This window comes from Myiozetetes cayanensis, unplaced genomic scaffold (assembly GCF_022539395.1).
Source record: "Myiozetetes cayanensis isolate MyiCay16 unplaced genomic scaffold, myiCay2020 scf5-8, whole genome shotgun sequence".
In the NCBI taxonomy this organism is placed as follows: domain Eukaryota; kingdom Metazoa; phylum Chordata; class Aves; order Passeriformes; family Tyrannidae; genus Myiozetetes; species Myiozetetes cayanensis.
The window spans coordinates 96,139,308-96,152,792 of record NW_026087742.1 but is presented as its reverse complement, the minus strand read 5'-3'; positions in this window follow the sequence as shown (position 1 = coordinate 96,152,792).

Here is a 13,485-nt window from a genome sequence, read left to right as displayed (position 1 = left end):
AGAAAACCAACCCAAACCCCAACACAAATCCAAAAAACGAACAGCAAACCCTCTCCCATTTTATAATGATTTACTAGATTTACAGTCTTTCAAAGGTCTGAGATGTCATGGCAGTGGATCTCTAATAGATGTTATACCCACAGCATTCCTGATGATGCAGGAGACTGAACAACAAGAAAGACATCAATACTTAACAACAGTATATGAAGCAAACAAAATTTCCCTTATGTTGTTTGTGGTTTATTAAAGATAGTTCAAATGTTGATCATGACAAACAAATGGGATTGGCAGAATCTGAAGGAAAATGCACCAAGGCATTGAATTTGGGCCTTCAGGTTGAACCATCAGGTTCCCCTTGGCAGCCTAGGCTCAGCTGTTTTCAATATGGAGTAAGGATAAGGGTGTGATTTCAGGTGTGGGTTAGCACTTTAAAGTGAGTAAGAACTGTCTTTCCAAAGCAATTGAAAAGGTTTGAATCCATTCCAAACCTTCATTACAGCCTGGTAATGGCACTTTGTTCTGCTAAAGTGATGACACATCCAGGTGATACTTTGGCTGTTTAAATTTAGGATTTTAGGAAATAGAAGGGGAACTAAATTTGTTCCTTCAAGGCTTCCTTTTCTAGTCTTACAAAGATGAGGTCACTAAGGTGAACAACAGCAAAATCAGTAACTCCGCAGAAGACTTACAAACACATTACTTGAACTCTCTTTTAACATTTTGTCCTAATACTTCGCTTTGTCATCTACTTCCTTCTGCAACATAATCCTTATTAAAATATCTGCAATCCAGGCTTGAGGATGTTTTAAAGTTGCTCCAGCAGCCTGAGGATTTATAGAGGGAGATTTGCTTTTACTAAACAACTGCAGTGAAGAGTTAGGGTGACATATTCAAGTCACTTTTGATGCTGATCTTTAAATAGAATCAGGCTCTTCTTTTAGGTATACAGGTAAGACTGATGGAAGAACAATCTTTCTCATTTCCCTTTTAAGAATCTACAGCGTAAGCACCTAGAAATATGAGCTCAAATGAAGTTGATAGTGAAGAGGAAGCATATAGGTGAGTGCTTTACACTAGGACAATAGTATTCTGTCTAGGAGCCATCTGTCATTGGCTACAGTGTTTTACAGACAAAAACAGCCAAAATGGTCATCTTTCCACTGTCTCTTTAGTCTGAGAACAACAGATGTATTAAGCAATAAGTGTAGATGTGAAAATGTACTAAGCCTAATTTCCTATTTAGGAAGTTAAAATAAGTAAATGTTAGAAACCTTTAAATCACTATTTGGCTTTCTAAGATAATAAGCTTCCTTTAAAAATATGATATCTCAAAGCAGATCAGGAAAAAATGGAGTTTCCAGCAACACAATGGTTACCTTAGGGACACAGATATTCTGGATTTAAGAGAAGCACACTGAAACTGTAGACAACTGTAGCTTTAAATGTTTTAAGATAGGATTTTTTTTTTCCCCAGTTACCTAGAACTCTCAATTTGATGGTGAATTTTATCACAGAAGTCAGGAATTATAGAATCATAGACATAATAGAATATGCTGAGTTGGAAGGGATATATCAGGATCATCAAGTTCAACTCCTGGCTCTGAACAGGACACCCCAAGAATCACACCATGTTCCTGAGAGTGTTGTCCAAATGCTTCTTGAATTCTGTCAGGCTTGGTGCTGTGACAACTCCCTGGGGAGCCTGTTCCAGTGAACAAACACCCTCTGGATGAAAAACCTTTTTCTGATATCCAACTTAAACCTCACCCGACTCAGCTTCATGCCATTCCCTCAGGTCCTGTCACTGGTCACAAGAGAGAAGAGATCAGTACCTGCTCCTTTACTTTCCCTCATGAGAATGTTGAAGGGCACAATGAAGTCTCGCCTCAGTCTCCTCTTCTCCAGGCTGAACAGACCAAGTGACCTCAGCCACTCCTCAGGAAATCAAGATCAGAAAATTAAATCAGGAAAAAAATAAACCTAAAGCTGGCAAAACCTTGGATAGAAAATGGATGAATGAACTACATATTGGCATTCTATTATGAAAAGTTTTGAAAAGGATAACAAAAAGTCATATGCAGAAAAATCACAGAATGTACCATTTTCATGGCCATCTGCTATAAGGATATGACTGTCCAGCTGTGCTATATTGTGAGAAGTGAGAAAAATGATCACTCAGACAGGACCTACAAAGAGGAAAAAATCCCTTGACAGGTCTGAAATCTTGTATCACACCTCCCTCACAGCAGGGATTTTCTGTTCCACCATATCTTTTATTAAACTCATTTCCCGGGACAAACCTAAGCTGTAAAACCTGGTGATTCGTGGAAAGCAAACGTAAGTTACAGTGATCACAAGACACAAGGGAAAACAGATTAAGTAATGGACTGCAAGCAAAGAGTTCCTCCTAGTTCTAGAATTGTTCCCAGCACTTAAAAATATAAATGTTGGTTTTCAAACCAGTAAAACTGACAGTGTCAAAATGTCTTTACATCAGTTGACTGAAAATGTGCTTAAGCAGAAAATTGGCAATACTTACGTTGTAATTGTTTGAGGTTACTTTTTACCCTCATCTGTAACTCCAGTGCTTAGTTAACAAAGGGAGTAAAACAATATCTCCAAGATAGTGACTACATCACCACAGGGAGTAGCCTCAGAAGTCAAACCTGCTTATAGTTGTCCACCAAAATCAGAGAGATAAATCTTCTCAAGCTTAGTATTACTGAAGAGTAGAATAAATTAATAAACCATACCTTTTCAGGACCCTTGTAAAAGATAAATAAACAATATTAAAAATAAACAATCAGAAAAAAAAAGAGTGGCACAATTCAGTTTTGACTTAAAAACATACAAATACTTACTAGTCATCTTTAGAGAAAGTCATTATCAAAAATATGTAATGTGTGAGGATAAAGAACAATTCCTTTCTTAAACCTCCACCACATAAAGAAAGGATATTGCTGGAAGCTGAATAAAGTTTCTGTCAGTACATCTGAGGTTTTCTGTTAAAAATTTGCTTTTCCTGTCAAATTCAACTAAAAAAAAGAAAACAAAATAGTAAAAAAACCCCAAGAAACCTCACTGCAAGTGTTGGGATTACACTTTAAGTTAGATTACCTAGAGAGGAGAGATGAATTTAGTGGCCTTAGGGAAGCTGCAGGTCAAGAGCTACAGGATTCCTAACTAACCAGGCATCTTCCAAAGAGTGTACGTGGTTAGAAACTGAAGGAAGCAGAAAAGGGTCATAAGCAGAAAAGCGAAGAAGGTGGCCAAAGAGTTAATCACAAACAGGAAAAGTTTATAAGCCATTTATAGTGCTGGAGCTTTTCATTTTATTGTGCTGCTTTGGCAATAGTGTGATTATTTTCTCAAATGTTATATGCAGAGGCAGTATTAGGTAGAAGTAATAGGTTGAAAAGTTCTGAGAGAGCTGTGTGTCACCACACAGCTAAGCACTCTCTTAATAGATATGAGGGATCCATGCTTGCTGAATAGGAACAATGTAATTATGGCAGGCATCCAAGAGCAAATGAAAGAATGGGGATATGGTTTTTAAGGGCTTACATTTAAAATAGTTGGCTTCCAGCTCTCTGATAGACAAAAGGCAAAGAGAACTGGAGAAGGCCACCCTGGAGAAGACCTATGGCTGGTCCAATTCTTTTAATGCTCTTAAATCTTGACATTTCAATGAAAAGGGTGTGGGGTGATTTGCAGTGCACACATATTTTCCCAGTGGCTGTAATAGCTATATCTCTCATTGGATTTTGTAGCTTCAATTAATGTGTCTCAGTTCACAACTGAGCAGAAAAGCTAAACACACACACGTTGTCTGATACAATGGCTCAGTTGAGAAGCAGTCACTTGTCACATTGTCAAAGACTTGGTTTTGTTTAGACCACGTCACCGTGTCCTTAGAGTGGTAACTGATACCTCACAGGTAAAAGCATTTATGTGTTTTACTTCAAAGTGTTCATTTTAACCTTAGATACAAAATAACTGGCATTTAGTATTGAACTCACAGGGAATATGTGGGTTTAGACACTCAAATTTCTAAGGAGAGGAAAAAGCTGTGACTACAGGCATTTTGCCTGCATCCTTCTGTAAGAACTCCGGGAACCTGATCCAACAGATGATGACTTGTTTGGTTTCCCTTTGGCTGCAGAAACCACATTTCTTTTCAGTGTAAAACCGGACATGAAGAGGAAAGGTTGGTGCATGCCCAGGTTGTGCCCCATATGGAAATAGGAGGTAATTGGGGTATAATCCAGCTCAGAACCAGGAATTCAGAAGTGCCTCTATTCCTGCTAGTATAGGCGTAGCCTCAGAATGAAAAGCACCATTGTTTCTTCTGAGACATTTGGCAGGGCACAGTGAATGTGGCTGACTACTGTTTCCCCCACCACATAAAAGCAAGACAAACTTCCTAAGAAGTGGTATTGGACAAATGCTGGGAAGTAAGTGACTGGCTAGGGCAAAACCAGACAAATTCATAGTCCAGTAAGCATGCAAAAACCAAAAACTGACAATGAGCCACTCCTTTCACCTCAGCTGAAGTGTATTAGGCATGTTGAAACTTCAAAAGTATTAGTCATGCCAAAAAAGAGGCACCACTGCATTGTAAAATCATTGTTTAAATTAACAATTGCTTTTTAGCTTGAGTGAGGTTTGGCTTCTCCCAAAAAGAAAGAAAAGTCAAAAAAAGATATATCTATATTATTTATTTTAAAAATGAAATTAAAAGATCCATGCCTAGCTTAGCATGTTTTCAGATTTACTTTTTAAAAAATTACATAATTGAACTGTTTCCAAGATTTTTTGTGAAAATCTGAAGGCAAAATGCAAATGATATTGAGCAAACACCTATTAGGTAGCTGCTCTTTATGATGAGGACAAACATGAGCTGGCATGAATGTAAAAGCTGCATCATTGTATTAATTTGATACTGAGCCCCAGGGCTTTAACTCTATATAGCCTTTCACTTAAATAACATTTGCTTCCCTTGCCATATGCTCACTGATAGTATATTTTCCTTCACTTGTCATGATTTTGAATCTGATCTAAAGTCAATCAGTCTTTTGACTAAAATCAGATCTTGGAGCTATAACTTTGGCAATTTTATGCAAAGAAAATTGACAGGTGAACACTGTTGTGGGAGAAGACTGTCAACTCACACAGTTTAAATCAAACCAGTATCAAAGATGTTTATTGAATCATTAATGTCATGCAATTAGCCAGTAAATATAAAACTATAAATTCAGGATTAATATAAGGAATTGAACATATAGATTGTGATTTTGGGGTCTTACCAAAGGTTATTAAACAATTACATATTTCTTAACACTCTTCTGCAACTAATTCCCCCAAGTAATCATACATGCACTCGAATCCACACACATGAATTTCCCAGCAGTACACATACTATCTATATGAAATATCACCAAATGCAGTTTTATATCAAAGACACCATATGAAACAAGCTTCACAAACTTTTTAAGCCTCATCTTAATAATAGTTACTGTTTTAACTACCAGAATCCCACAATTGTCATGCTTTAAAACTTTGTTCAAACTTTCTGCCTAAATGTATTTAGACAGAAAATTTTTCATCTGGGATAGCACTACCCTTTACTATACACAGATATTCTGGTCCTTGGTGCTTTCTCTCTTCCTAACCATATATGTAAAGACAGCGATCTGTACCCCAAAATTAATTATAGAAATGTTAATGGAACGGGACCTCTACGGGTTGTTCTGCCCCAGACTGTGGTGGAAATTGGGACAGTCATATTAGGGCAAATGGGTTTTTGCCTGTATAGCTTACCTTTGAAAACTTCACAGCAAGGAGATTTAACAGCTTACTGGGGCTCAAGACTAGGAATGGCTCAACCTTCAGGTTACCTGCTGTGCTCTTCAATCCAGCTCTTTTAACTCCTGTTCTCTGGATGCTACAGAGATGCAGTGTCCCCTGAAAATGCTGGTGATGAAGCACATTACAGAACACATTTATGCTTTGTTTAGTATGAAGTGGCCTGTGGTAACTCTTGACACCATTTGATCCTTCTGAAAGGATTTTGTAGAAACTTGCATGCAGTATTAGCTTGTTCCTCAGCTGTAAGGAATACTGAAATAATTTATGCTGATAATGTAGAAGTGACTTTCAGTCAGATTACGCACATTCATCCACTTGATAGATGTTCACAATGTTCTTAGTAGGTAGATGCCTGATTTTCTGCCAGAGCAGAGAGCAATCTACTGAGCAAGTCTTTGTATTCTTTCCTCAGTCATGCACTAAACATGCATTTTTTTGTATAAAGTATTCCCCAGTGTTGATATAAGCTTCCTGGGGGGACAGATGTTCTAAGTTTAGGGTTTTGTTTACTTGCAAGGGCAACATTCAACAGGCACACCATGTGAAAATGCCTGAATGATCACGTCTCAGTCAGAAACAAGGAATTCTCTTCCTGAGTTTAAAGGTTCAAGAATTCTTTGTTTCAGTCTAAAATTAACTTGCAAGTGCAGGCTGTCTTTGTCCAATTTTCAGAGCAGGGAAAGGAGGGTGGAACGAATATCATTATTTCAGTATAATATTTATCCTATTTACATGCTTAAAAAGCTATGTTAACATGTAATTGGGAAGAAATATCCATGAAGAGAGAGAAAAATGAAAGCAAGCCAACTTGTAACTATCCTACTGTATGAAATAGTGTAAACAGCTTCTTTCTATTTTGTGTTTTTGTCACATACACAATGTCTTTATCATTGTTTTAAGTGTCCCATATTCTCGTGTCCCATATTGAAATTTCTTATCACAGTCAGAAAAATTATCATTGATTTGGCAATGGTAGACCATGTAACAAGATCGAATAGCATTTTCAACACTCTTTGGTGTGCTGAAGTATTCTACTGCACTACATTATCATTCAGAAGTGGTAGCAAAGCCTCCCATTCCCACAAAACATAACCGTTATTATTCTCCAAGCAGAATAGAAGTGCAATTAATGAACAGCGCATTGTGGAATATGACTTGTTTGCTGCCTGTATGATGAAGCAGAAACACAGTTTTAAAATCTCCAAATGGAAGCCTGCAACCCCATGTAATGGCTCTAGCTTATGCTTCCTATGTCTTTCTGTGCTTTCTGTCTATCCAATTCTCATTCAGACGTTGTATTTCCGTCAGTAAGGAAACTCTAGGTAAAAAGTCACTGATGTGAATTTTAGAGTCTTTTTTTATGGCATACACTGAATTGCTAGCAATGGAGTTTCAAAGCATATCCTGAAGTCATTTGGGGGCAGGTAGCAGCAGCTCTCAAAAACTTCTCTCTTGTGCCTATGGTCACCTTGTGTCTGGAGGATTTCTTTCCCTTTCTCCCTCAAGTGTACCAGATGAATTTTTTGTACATAACTTCTCGAGTTCTGTTGTAAATCATTCCTATTCAACTGCAGCAATATGTTAGTCCACTGACAATAGTGATCTGGGCATTAGCTAGCAATATTGTCTTTGGCAGGAATTAGTCTCAAATACTACCCTGCTGAATCACCAATCTCTGCTCATCCCTCATATATCATATGAGGATATTGTAACCAGGCACATTGTGTCCTTGAAACAGTTATGTTGTAAGCTTTGTGTCATTTTCCCTCTCACTGTATTACATGAATTTCCAGGTATCTGGAAAGCAACAATTTTTCCCCCAGAGTTCTGCAGTCAGTCAGCGATGTCTGAACTAACCTAATCTAACTGACACAGGAATCAGGCACCTTTTCTTCCTGGGGAGGTTGGAGGTGGGTAGGATGGGGAAAAGATGGTAATATTTTTCAAGTGTTCAGTGTATAGTCTGACTAACATATTTCCATTCTGCATTTAGTTTGTCTACCCAAACTTATACCAATGTTCTGACTTCAATGGGATTTAGGTATTTTTCTTGAAAATGCATACTTTCTTTGTGCTATTCATACACTTATGCCTGTCCTGTTCTCTACATTTGGATATGGGTTTCTTGGTCGGTATCTTTAGGTTTCAGTAGAGCTGCTCAGAACTCTCTGAGAATCTCTAACCCTCTTATACCTGAGTCATTTCCTGAAGATAGAATTTTCTGAGCATTGAAACATGGTATTGTTTGAATTCAATCTGTGAAACCTTCTAACCAAAAGACATTTTCATCCCAGTAGAGAATGAAAAGCACCTCTGAAGATACTGTGTGTAAACAACAAAGCTAACTGCTGTCCCCATTGCACATTAACTGCTTCAAGGTACTGTTTTGCACCATTCTGATTGAATTGATTTTCCTGGGTGCCTCTTTCTTGTGCAAGCTCACGCTATCCTTTCTCTACAAGTGTGATCATTCTTGTCTCAATCCATTGCTTCCTCAGCTCTGGGAGGGTTTTTAGCAGTTTCAGGAACAAATTTGAAACTGTCTGATAGACCCTATATTTACTACACGTTCAAGAGTGAATGTGGAGAGATCCTCCTTCTGTGTATTTTCCCATCTCTCTATTGTAATCAGAAAGCAATACCAGTTTCTTCAGCTCAAAGAAACTTTCTTTGAGCTGAAGAAACAGCCTTCAGACTGGTAGCTGTTGTTAGGAGGTACAGATTCAAAACTGTATCAGGTTATGGTACTGCAGTAGAACCTTGATATCTTCTGTTTTTGAACAAAAAATATGTAAAATATTTGTTGTTTGTTCCTATAATATGAAAAAATTGTGCCTCTGGTAAAAGATGAAATGCAAAATAACATGACCTGGTTAAAAAAAAAAAAAAATCCATGAAATGTTCATCATTACTTTCACTTATTTACCTCTGTAATGAATGTTACTGCTCACTTCAGTAAGGACATATTGGCAGTGTGAGAAATCCCACCTCCACTCTTTGTGTTTGACAGCACACATAAGAAGCCTGTCTAATTTTATTTTATTTTCATCTCAAAGGACTAAGCCTAGGAAGTTTTCCCTGCATGAAGCGTATTATATAGAAATGTATTGAGTAAGCCACTGCCACCTCCACAGCTGCTCTGTGCTGTGCCACACCATTCCCCTAGGATGCTGCTTTATGTCTCCTTAGTGCCATCAGATTGTAGATGTGCTGTCAAAATGGAGCTGTTTCTTCCAGGATTGTGCACCTGAAAGTCCAAGATCTGTATTTAGCTTAAAATATTCAATAGTACATTGCAAGATGATGTGCACAATAGTTGACATTTGGAGCCTGAGGATCACACTTAGAGATGTGCCAAACTTGTTAGTTTGGGAAACATCTGCTGCTTGGGGAAACGTGATGCAGTGCAACTAAATTTGAAGCAGAATGAAATGGAATTCCTATATAATGTGTCTACACTCTGAATTGTGTAAATTTCAGTTCTTCTTATTTTTATCCACCCATATAAAATGAGGGACTGATGCTTCAAAAAATGCATTTGACATTTCCTGCTCTCTCTGTCTTCCTACTGAGATCATTGTAAAACTATCTTTGTTTTCTAATGAGACAGAGTTAAGTGCGGACTGTGATTTTCCAAGAGTTCTCTTTGTATGCTCATGTGCCAAAGAGAACATAGGAATTTATCTCCCAGTTTAAAAGAGCAGAGGATGTTTTTCTAAGCAGTCTCACAAGACATAATAACTACATATTTCTTCATCTAGAAGCAAAATGCCTCAGTCCCAACACCAGTGTGAAGACTTACATCAAGTAGAGGATTACTGAACTTCTGCAAGTGACTGGCTTCTCCCATCCCACCCACGTACTGTGCATGTTCACCCAAGGCTCCACTCAGCACTCAGATGCCTGGACTGGCAATCTTCTGTGAAAATGGTAAACTTGACCAGTGAAACAAAGAATCACACACTTTCTTCACTTTCTCCTTCTATTATCAATAAAGGTTAACTACAGTGAAACCTGAACCCGGTAGAATCCATACCCTTTCACTCATAAAAAAAAACCTAATGAAAGTCAAGAGTTGGAGGAGGCTTCTATAGGGAAATGAGTTCAACTGGATATTTCTAAAAGCGTTTCAAAATGGCAGGATCAGAAAGGTTTAGCTAAGCTATTAATCTCAGTTCAAAGAACAGTGAAGTAAACTCCCCTGTGCACAGAGAACTAGATTGAATCCTTATGAACATACTGACCTGTTGGCTCTCAGCATTATAGAGCAAGCAGAAACAATTAAAAATAGGAGAAAAAGAAGCAGAATAAATATATTATTTTTCTATATAGTAGTAGTTTCTTGCCAGCTGGACAAATTAAATCTTTCTCTTTTTTTTTTTTTTTTTCTTTCTTTTTTTCCTCTTAAATAAACAGAATATAAGAGGTTTAGTATTCCCTTTTAGTTTTCTCTTGGTAGTAATCTTCATCCATTTTGTTGAACAACTTTACTCTGTCTGCAGGAACAAGTAATATGTCTCAGGAAACTTTGCTAGTTATTCTTTGCAGACAATCTTTCTTCTTATACAGAAGCTGTCTGAATCTGGGTGGTCAGATTAATATCTCAGCATTAGTCCAAGTAGATTGGAAACAAAACAGTGTAAGGAAAGTACAGTGCCAACCAAGAACCCTTAAATAGTTTTTTTAAAACGTAACTTATTGGGTTAAATATAGATACATATATTTATCACTCAGAGTTCCCCAAAAGTGTCAGACATGAATACCTTTCAGGTAAGAGTCAGAGGCAGGAGAAGTAACCTTTGGTCATGCCAATATGTCTGTAGATATAGTCAAGAATAATATTTTGTAAAATGGTGTAAAGTAACTTTAGTTTAATATAACAAAATAAGTAAAAGTGTATGTAAAAGAAGATGTAAACATTTTATATGTAGGACTAAAACTATATATATGATGGCTTAAGTGATATTTTTCATTAGTTGAAATTAAGACAGTATTAAAATATCTTAAACTTCAGAAATTACAGCTAAAAATATCTGATATTCTATATTCACAGTGGCATGAAATTCACTAGTGTGAACTGTTAAATTGAAGAATTCCTTATGCTTCTTAATGCTCAATTCACAGGAATGTCAACTGCAACAAATTACACTTCATTTCTGCCATAAGGCAGGCAAGAAAACAAAGCTAAGGTAAATCTGTAAAAGACATAGAGTCAAGACATCTAAACCAAAAATTGTTCAGCTTTTCAACAGATCTTTTCAGGATCAAAGTTGAGTTAATTATAACTATAGTTATAACTATAGAATAGCGACAAGTCCAATCATTCATGCCGCAATATTCAGTAAGACATTTAAATGCCTAGTGTACCTTAGTCTGTAGTTTCTGATTTTTGTTGTGTGGTTTGAGGAGAGGTTGAAAGCTTTTGGGAATGTTCAGCCTGGACAAAAGAAGGTTCTGTGGGAATCTTCTTTGTTCCTTCAACTATCTAATTGTTATTTAGGCTAAAGACAAAGTCATATTCTTTATGTATGGCTGTGGAAAAGGACAACAAGCAAACGTTTAAGCAAAGAAAATTCCAGTTGACCATATGGACAAAAGTCCTCACTGTGAAGGTGGTCAAACAATGGAACAGGCTGCTTGGAGAGGTTGTAGAGTCTATCCTTGAAGATACTCAACACCAGACTGGACAATGTCCTGGGCAATCCCAGAATCATAGAATTATCAAGGTTGGAAGAGACTTCAAGGATCATCTAGTCCAACAGTCAACCCAGAGCCACCATAAGCACTCCCCAAGCACTACATCCAGACAGCCCTTAAACACTTGCAGAAATAGTTGACTCTGCCACCTCCTTCGGCAACCTATTCCAATGCTTAACCACTCTTTCAGTGAAACAAAAATTTCCTAATATCTATTCTGAACCTCCCCTGGTACAGCTTCAGACCATTTGGTCTCCCTTCATTTGAGACACAACAGAAAAGACTGACTGTGAGAGACTGAAATTGGTTAATGGATTAAACATTGCTAAAATCACTGAAAGAGTTCTGTCCACTGTAGAAAACTGTCCAAAGAAGCAACTGCTAACCTAAGCCCACCCCTCCCTGAATATACCCACTAATTTGGACTGCAACAGGAACTTGAGATAAGGGTGGTACTGTTGTTCAACTATCCTAGGAGCAGAATGTATCCACAAGTGTGAGACTGGAATGCTAATGGCTCAGACAATCAAGGTGCAAGGCAAATCTAATGTAACTTTGAAGTCAACTGCACATTTAGTAGGAGATCTGACTAGATAGCTTGCAGTGGTAGTTAAATTATCTATAATTAAAATCTAAGATCAAACTTTTCTTTGGTTAGATGATTTTTGAGCACCCTGAAGGGGATATAGGCACAATCAGCTGTCTAAAATTTAAGTTTTCCCTTGATCACTCTTTCTCTGAACTCCAGAATATTTTATTACTTTCTTTACAGTGAGGGTTGGTAAATAAACCATTTGAGGCTGTAACACTGCTGCTTCTTTTGAGAACACACGCAGGATCACTCTCAAGGAGAAAAGACAGCGCAGAAAGAATCGTGTCTCGTCGATATCACCTGGGGAGTCTTTCTGCTGTGCCTTCTGCAACCGGACTTGTCTATCTCGCATTGGCCTTTTCAGCCATCAGCGCACTTGCAGCAAGCGTGGGTAGAGCCCTTCTCAAATCTTTGTTCGCGAAGCCTAGCCATGAATAAATCAGTTCAAAAAATTTATATTAATAAACTTGAGGTGATTGTGCCTCTCTACTCAGCCCTAGTGAGTCTACATGTGGAACAGTGTGTCCAATAGCCTTGGCTGTAGTGACGATAGGTATGGGAGCTGATGATCCTGAGGTGAGGAAGGAAAGTAATGGAGTGCAGACTCTACATTTCAGGAAAACAGATTTTGGCTTATTCACAAAACTGATAGGTGGCATCCAGATGGATATTGGGTCTCAAAGGTTAAGAAGCTTGGGAAAACTGGAAGGCCTTTAAGAAAACATTTTCCTGCTGCAAGGATGATTTATCTTGGTGCTTGGGAAGAAAAGTGTGCTATTTATATCTTGCCCTAGTTATCTATCCTCCTTTGTGTTCTTTATTAACAGAGCATCCTCATTTGTTCTTCAGATATATCAATTTGGGGCAACATGGACCTAATTTTATTCACATCAATGTGGACACAGGTGATGTTTTACTATGGTGCCCAAGGATCTCACTGAAAACATAAAACTAAGCCATGCAGAATAGTACACTGTTTTACCACATTTGAATCCCATAAAAGTAAGGACTTCTGTGGCCAAACAAATAGTTTGTACTGGCATTAAATAGAAAACAAGATTATTTTGGACAATAGGGACATTTATTCTGCTGGATTGTTTTTTTGATTTTTTGGGGGGTTGTTTTGGTTTGATTTTGTGTATGTGTGTTTTCTTGTGTTTTTTCCTTTTCTCTGATGTGAAAAACCCATTCCTTATAAATACTATAAGGAAATTAATCTGAATTATCACTTCTCAACCCATATCAGGAGACTGGTTTGGCTAGGATAGCTAGAGTCCTGATGCAGAAGGGCAGCACATGGGCTGGAAACAGGGACAGACTGCACAGAA